Source organism: Sceloporus undulatus, chromosome 7 (genome assembly GCF_019175285.1).
Source record: "Sceloporus undulatus isolate JIND9_A2432 ecotype Alabama chromosome 7, SceUnd_v1.1, whole genome shotgun sequence".
Taxonomy (NCBI): Eukaryota; Metazoa; Chordata; class Lepidosauria; order Squamata; family Phrynosomatidae; genus Sceloporus; species Sceloporus undulatus.
The window spans coordinates 49,151,116-49,158,887 of NC_056528.1; positions in this window are offsets into that span (position 1 = coordinate 49,151,116).

Consider the following 7,772-nt stretch of genomic DNA (forward strand, 5'->3'; position numbering starts at 1 on the left):
TCCCTGCTCGAGCATAAAAATCCAGTGGGTGACTTTGAGGAAGTCACACTCTCTCAGCCTCGGACGATGGCCATGGCAATCCTCCTCTGAAGAAACATGCTAAGAAAACCCCATGACAGGGTCACCATAAGTATAATAATAACAACTAGCAGTGTCAGGCAGTGTGTTTGCAGTAAACAGTGCATTATTATTATTATTATCATTATTATTTCCTTTTATCCCTATTATTATTTGCTTATATCCCTCTTTCTCCCCAATATTGGGACTCAAGGCATTTGGGGAAAGGATAGATTCTGTTCCAGCCAATCTTACTATAGCCATGTGCTTCTGCCTACAGCAGGCAATGGAAACAGCAGCTGCCTCCAAAATCCCATTTATGATCAGCAAGACAGGATAAAAAGGTGAAAGCGGATAAGTTCAAGAAGCATGGGTCACCTATAAGTCTGGAAATCGTAAGTGGAGACTGAGATAGAAAGAAATAATCCTTGGATGTATTTTGGACCAAACATCAGCTATAGCAAAGTTACAAAGAGTAGAGCAAACCATTTCAAAAGGTCGGAACAAAAACCCGACACACATCTTTATTGGTGGTTTGGTGCATACATTGAGAAACATGCAATATGTTTTGTTGTCTTATTCTATTCCATAAACTTTACTTACTTACTAGGAACAAACGTTCAAAGAGTGCCTGTGCTAAAAAATATAAGCCAGCTTCTAGCATGCAAGAAGCATCGAGGTCAAAAGATACATATAGTGTTTGCTGCTTGCATTTATCCTTCAGCATTAATACACAGAAGTGGTCAGAGAAGAATTGGGGACTGTTCCCAAAATTTGGGGGAGACAAAACCAATGTGCAAACAGGGTTGGCTGGTTCCAAGAAGGAGACGGTAAAATTTCAAGTAAAAACAGCTGTGCAAATGGGTAAGTTGATCCAAAGCGCTTCACTTGGGAGTGAAGACACCAAAGCTCAAGTGTTTCAAATGGTGATTCAAACGGTATTTTGCAGTGCCTTTGCCGGCAGCATTTGCAGAGTCCATTTCAGAGATAGTCAATGGGAATTAGAGTCCATCAACATCTGGAGGGTAATGATTCCCATCCCTCCTTCAGCAATAGAGCCAGCTTTAGGGAAGGGAGGGTGCCTTGTTTGTACTTGAAGGCAACCCAGAAAGGTCTGGGCCTTTGAGAAACCATTAGACTGCAACTCCCAACATTTTCCCCCATTGCTTCTGCAGGCAAAGGCTGCTGGGAGTTGCAGTCCCCCCACATCTGGAGTGCGCTGCCCCATTCCTGCCCCTGTCTTACTGCATCCTTTCAGACTTGACTCATAAAATGACATCTTCTAAAAAACCACTGCATTTGAGAGCAAAGAAGAGTGATTGCAACAGTACTCCTTTTGCAAAACAAGAGGAGTAGAAAAACACTTATTTTTTTAAAAGAAATTGTCCATCTATGTACTTAGATTTAATTAAAAGCATCAGCATCATAATTAAAAGCATCGGCATCATGGGACTGTGATTTGCAAGACACACCAGGCCTCTGAAAAGAGGGTCATAGCCAAAGATGGGGTTCATGGGGCCCTCCAGCTGTTGATGGGTTGGCCAGCAATCCAACAGAGCCAGTGGTGAAGAAGGTCGATTACATTTGGACAGCCACATGATTCCCACCTCTGGAGCAGATCATCTTCAAAGCCAGCTTCCAAGAAGTGACCGCTCCAACCAGAAAGCCTCTTAAGACAACATGGGGTGCATCTACATGGAACAAATAATGCCATTTGACACCCCTTTAAGGGCTGTAACTCCATCCTATGTAATCCTGCTAAAGAAGGCTTGTGCCTCGCCAAACTACCAATTCCAGGATTATGTAAAATGGAGGAATGGCAATTAAAGTGGTGCAATGATGTTATTTCTACAGTGTCGATACACCCATGGTAAGCCCTGGCTCTCAAATCTCACAGCAGAAGTGCTCAGGAAGGCTGTCGTTCCAAGCAGGGACTATTTGATGGTCCTCTTCTGAACTGGAGGACAACGTCTCATGGGAACTTTCCCAGCTGGGGAAACACTCGCTCTCGGAGAGTATAGACAAGCCGGCATCTTCTTCTTGGATCAGACGAGTTTCCTCTTCATTGGATCTGGACCTCCACCAGTATTTTGTGCAACAGTAGCAAATACCTTGGCAAACCACTGCGGCCAGAAGCAAGCCAACGGAAACCCCAAGGATGATAAACCAGTCTGGAAGCAAAAGAAACACAATGGTCAACAGAACAAATCAAGTCTCGACACTCCTAGAAGCTAAAAGGACTCAACTGCAACTGTTAGGATGCTGGATCTATTTGCGTTAATCTTTCAATAACTATTATTATTATTATTATTATTATTATTATTATTATTATTATTTCTTCCAACCTTTCTCCCAATGTAGGGACTCCCAACATTAGCGGAAAAGTTGGGTTTAAATAAAGTTCATCATCTGCAACAGAACAACTCTGAAAATGAAGGAGCGGGCCTTGAAGCAGATGAAATGGAAACCCCGGTGCATTTAATCCTTAAAGAGTGTCCCATCTTCTCGACACAAGACACAAATCCTGACGAACGATTTTGGAACCGTGACTAATAGCCCCGGCCGTTTCAATATAAGTTTAAGATGATAGCTGCCTCGAGACGAGAGCCACGTTTCCAAAGAGGAATACCCGAATTTGGGTCGGAGAATCTTTATGGACCGTGGAAAAGGAGATTTACTTTTGCAAAGATATGAAACAGTTGTCGTTGCATGGCTTCAAGTCACTTTGAACTTGCTGCAAATGTAAGGGATTTTATTGAGTCCTAGTCCAGCACTCAAACCACTATGCCATGCTGGCTCTATATATAACCCAGCAAGGAAGGCAATTGCGAACATCTATGTTTTCCAGCGCTTCAGAAAATGTGGAGGTTTGGCACCACAACTCCCAGAATCCCCAAGCAATCATAGCCATTGGAAACTGTCGTCCACAAAAGGACACTTTCCCCAAACTCCATTCAGGGCTGTGGAGCTCTCATAGCCCTTATCATGGTCTAGGCCGGAGACATGGGGCAGGATGTTATCAGTACGCTGATGACACCCAAATATATTTCTCTATGTCTCAGACTGATGCAGTGACTAAGGATGGCATCTCTCCTCTGAATGCCTGTCTTGGGGCGGTAATGGACTGGATGAGGGAAAATTGACTCAAGCTGAATCCAGGTAAGACGGAGGTACTTGTTATAGGAAACCCAAGCCCAGGTATGGAATTATGTCAGCCAGTTCTGGATGGGGTCACACTTCCCCTGAAAGACTCTGTCCGCAGCTTAGGGGTGCTCCTTGACTCGTCGCTTCACCTGACAGCTCAGGTAGATGCGACAGTCAGGAGCACTTGTTATCAGCTTCGGCTGATACGCCAGCTGTGCCCCTTCCTGGAGCAGGGAGACCTTGAAACAGTTGTACGTGCGCTGGTCACCTCTCGATTGGACTTCTGTAATGCGCTGTACATGGGGCTACCCTTGTGCCAAGTTCAGAAACTTCAACTTGTACAAAATATGGCAGCCAGGTTAATTACAGGTACTCATCGTACCGATCACATAACACCGGTTTTGAAATCCCTTCACTGGCTGCCAATTAGTTTCCGGGCAAGATACAAGGTGTTGGTGATTACCTTCAAAGCCCTACATGGCTTGGGTCCAGAATACTTAAGAGATTGCCTACTTCCATACTGTCCGTCCCGCACTCTAAGGTCCTCGAAGGGGAAGAATCTACTTCAGCCAATAAAATCTAGGCTAAGTTCAGTCACCCAGAGGGCCTTTTCCATCGCAGCTCCGAAGACATGGAATGACCTGCCGAAGGAGATCCGTGACATTTCTACTCTTACAGCCTTTAAGAAGGTTCTTAAGACGGATCTCTTCTGGCAGGCCTTCCCTACCTAGTTCTGCTCCCCATTTACTGTGACTTATGTCACTCTGTCCACCAATTCTTCTCTTAAATTTAATGAGAAGAATTAAATTAAAATTAATTAAAATAAAATCCTTGCCTCAAGAAGAAGAGCCCTCCCTCCATGACATCATCATCAGACCTGAGAGGGAGTGAAAAAGAGAGGCCCAACTTCCATCAGGCCTAACTGTGAATGTACTCACTTTGCTCTCTTTAATTTTATTGTATTTTATTTATTTATTGTATTTTATTTTCTTTATTTTTACTGTTGTAACCCGCCTGGATTCCTTGTGATTGGGCGGGCTATAAATAAATCATCATTATTATTATTATTATTATTATTATTATTGGCCTAAATAGGATAATTCCTTCTTGGCCAGCAGCATCCAGAATCCCCAAACCAGCAAAGCTTCTGGAATGTGCAATCCCCCCTTTTAAAGTCCTAAGCTTTGCAAAAAAAAGTCCTAAGCTTTGCAAGCGACATCCAGTTCCATAGCCCTCCTCAAGTACTGGGCCTAAATACGACAAAAACCTTTATTTCTTGCTTTGCAGCTCCCAGCATCCCCAAGCCAGCCGAGCGTCTGGAAGGTGCAGTCCCCCTGCCCCAGAAAAGTCCCCTTCCCAAGCTTTGCAAGTGACCTCCAGTTCCATAGGCCTTCTCAAGCATTACAACAAAACCTGGAAAAAGTTCCTTTCATGCACTACAACTCCCAGTAAGCCTTCCTCAGCTAGTGGCAATGCTGACTGGCAGGAGTATGGGAGATGCAATTCAATAATAAACTCCCCCAAAGCTCTGGGAGGTCAGGTCCTCTCCAAACCACCCCAAGAACTCAAGAAGGTAAGGGTCATCTTACGTGGGGCAATAGTGAGCGATGGTTGGACCTCTTCCCTAGAAGGAGCAGTTGGCTTCCTTGGTTGCCCACCATCAACCAGGCCCCCTGATGGCTCCATGCCAGCTTCTTTGGGCCAGGAACTGGAGGGCAGATGCCCACAGGAGCAACAAGAGAACCCGTCCGTGCCATCAGACCTGGGAGCACTGGGAAGCCCTGTCTTGGAAAGGCAACCTAACTGGGATGGCATGCCCTGAGCACTGGGAGAGGCACCTTGCCTTGAGGCCCACAGCAATGCCAGGAGAATGCCCAGCAGCCTAGCCTTTGCCATGGCCCTGGAGAAGGGCAACTTCTGTTCAAAAAATGGCAAGCCCTCTTTCCTCCCAGTCCAACAACCTCTTTGACTTCCTTCTCTTACCTAACCCTTTCCAGAGCTCTTTAAATCTCACCCAGAAAGGTGAAGAGCCCCAGGAGACCAACGCATCTCACCTGTCCTGGCCCCGATCCTCCATCCATACATCCACTAAAAGATGCCTCCTCCTCTACCACCATCAGCAGCAATGGGGGAAACGGGCTCAAAAGGAACAACACAAATCACCTCGCTGGCTTTTAGCAACCATCTACACCTTGGAAAACAGCTCCTTCCTTCTCTTCCTGCCCTCCATATGTTTCTTCTCTCTCCAAAGGTGAATCCAGATAAGAGGGACTTTTATCAGCTTCAGCTGATATGCCAGCTGTACCCCTTCCTTGAATCGGAAGACCTAAAAATGATAGTGCATGCCCAAGGGTGGACTTTTGCAATGCGCCCTTCAGTGGGCTACCTTTGTACCAAGCTATCATAGGCCTGTTACGGACTGCCAAAATAAAACTGCTTTGGGTCTCTTTGGAGGTATGCTGTTTAAGTGATGCATGCATCCTAAGAATCTGGAAGCTGCACCAAAGCTGCACTCGAGTGCTTAGGAATGGAGTAAGTAAGTAAGTAAAATTTTATTTGTATACTGCCTTTCTAAGACCAAGGCGGTTTCCAACATTCCACATAACAACACAACAATATATCAATACAAACAATATAAAATCACAAAGACATAGCATCAATACCTTATACAATAAAAGCAATAAAAACCACCATTCATGCCAGCTGACATGCTGACGAAGGGGGCGAGGAGAGAATACTTCAGGGGTCAGAAAGTCAGGGGTAAGCCTGCTCAAATAGGAATGTTTTTAACCCCTTCCTAAACTGAGTAAGTGAGGCAGCCGAGCGGAGCTCAAAGGGCAGCGCGTTCCAGAGGCTGGGGGCCGAGATGGAAAAGGCCCTCCTAGTAGTAGCCACTAATCTGGCCTCTGGAACCCGTAGCAATTGCTGCCCGGTTGATCCGAGTGTGCGGGGCAGATTGTACGGAGTGTGGCTTTGGCGCGACCTCCGGACTCTTAGGACCCATGCATCATTTAAATAACATACCTCCAAAGAGACCTGAAGCAGCTTTATTTTGGCAGTCTGTAACAGGCCATAGGGTTTCCTTGGCAGGTTTTTTCAGTGAGGGAATTTGCTAATGCCATTCTGAGGCTGAGAGAGTGTGACTTGCCCAAGGTCACTCAATGGGTTTCCATAGCCGAGCAGGGATTTGAACCCTGGCCTCCAGAGCCACAGTCCAACACTCAACCCACTGCACCACCTGTGCTCTTTCATGGGTTTTGCTGTGTGTCTTCAAGTTGTTTCTGACGTATGGCGAACCTAAGGTGAACTTATCATGGGGTTTTCATGGCAAGTTCCTTTAAAGGGGGTTAGCCATTGACATCCTCCGAGGCTGAGAGAGTGTGACTTGCCAAAGGTCACCCAGTGGGTTTGCATGGCTGAACCAGGATTTGAACCCTGGTCTTTAGAGGCATAATCCAGTACTCTAATCATTACATCATGTCGGCCCACTTCAGCTGCCACAGCAATATCCAATGCAATCCTGGGATTTGGAGAAGAGTTTTGAATTCTCTGCCAGAGAGAAATAGTGCCTTTGCTGTTATCATTTGCCATTGAATTAACTTCAACTAATGGCGACTACATGGATGAGAAACCTCCAAGTGTCCCAGATTATCTGGTTTGGCAAGCCTAGGGCAGCCATGGCTTCCTTGCTTGACCCAATCCAATCAATCTAGTGCTTTACCAAACTACAAATCCCAGGACTTCATAGGCTGCAACCATGGCAGTTAATGTAAAACCACAGCATTGTAACTGCTTCACATGCAAGGGCCCCAAATCACAAATTGATTCTAGTCAAAAGTGTGAAACAAACCATGCCACAAAACCAGTGTCACACATGACACAGAATTTTTTTTTATTAATGAAGATATGTTCATTTAAATACATACATTTGCAAACATACAATTGACTCAGAGCTATTAAAATAAAAACACAGCTTCTCAGGACCAGAAGTGTTTAAATTCAAGAGGCACACATCTCTTTTGCCTCTTTGTGGTTAATACAAAAAAATAATGGTCTTAGCAATATTCAGGTTTTAAAAGTCTTGGGGCATCTTCTAGCAAAACTCTAGAAAGCATACAGATATCTTCCAGCCTTTGTGCCAACAAGCTGAGGTTACTTTTCTGCAAACAGAATTATTCATCCATTTTAGACAACCGAAAAAAGGGAACTTTCCCACCACCCAAGAGTAAAAATAAGCAAAAGATGATACCCCCAAGTGTTTCCTATGGCAGTTCAACAATACTTGGTTGTGTGTCTGCTTCACTGGAAGCTTTAAGGTATTGGCCAGAATAGAAAGGATGATCTTGGATCCATGCTGTGCTGATCTGGTGGTCTTTCTATACAGATCTGGCAGCTTTGTTATGGGTTACATCTTGCAAGTCAAAGTCCTCTCTCCTTACAACCTAGGAGTTGGTTACCACACAAGTTACTACACAAGTCTTCCCAAACCCATACCCTTTTCTTTTTGAATTATAAGACACTGGGTGCATCTACAGTCTGAAGTCGCAGCAGCTCAAGATTGTATTAAATGT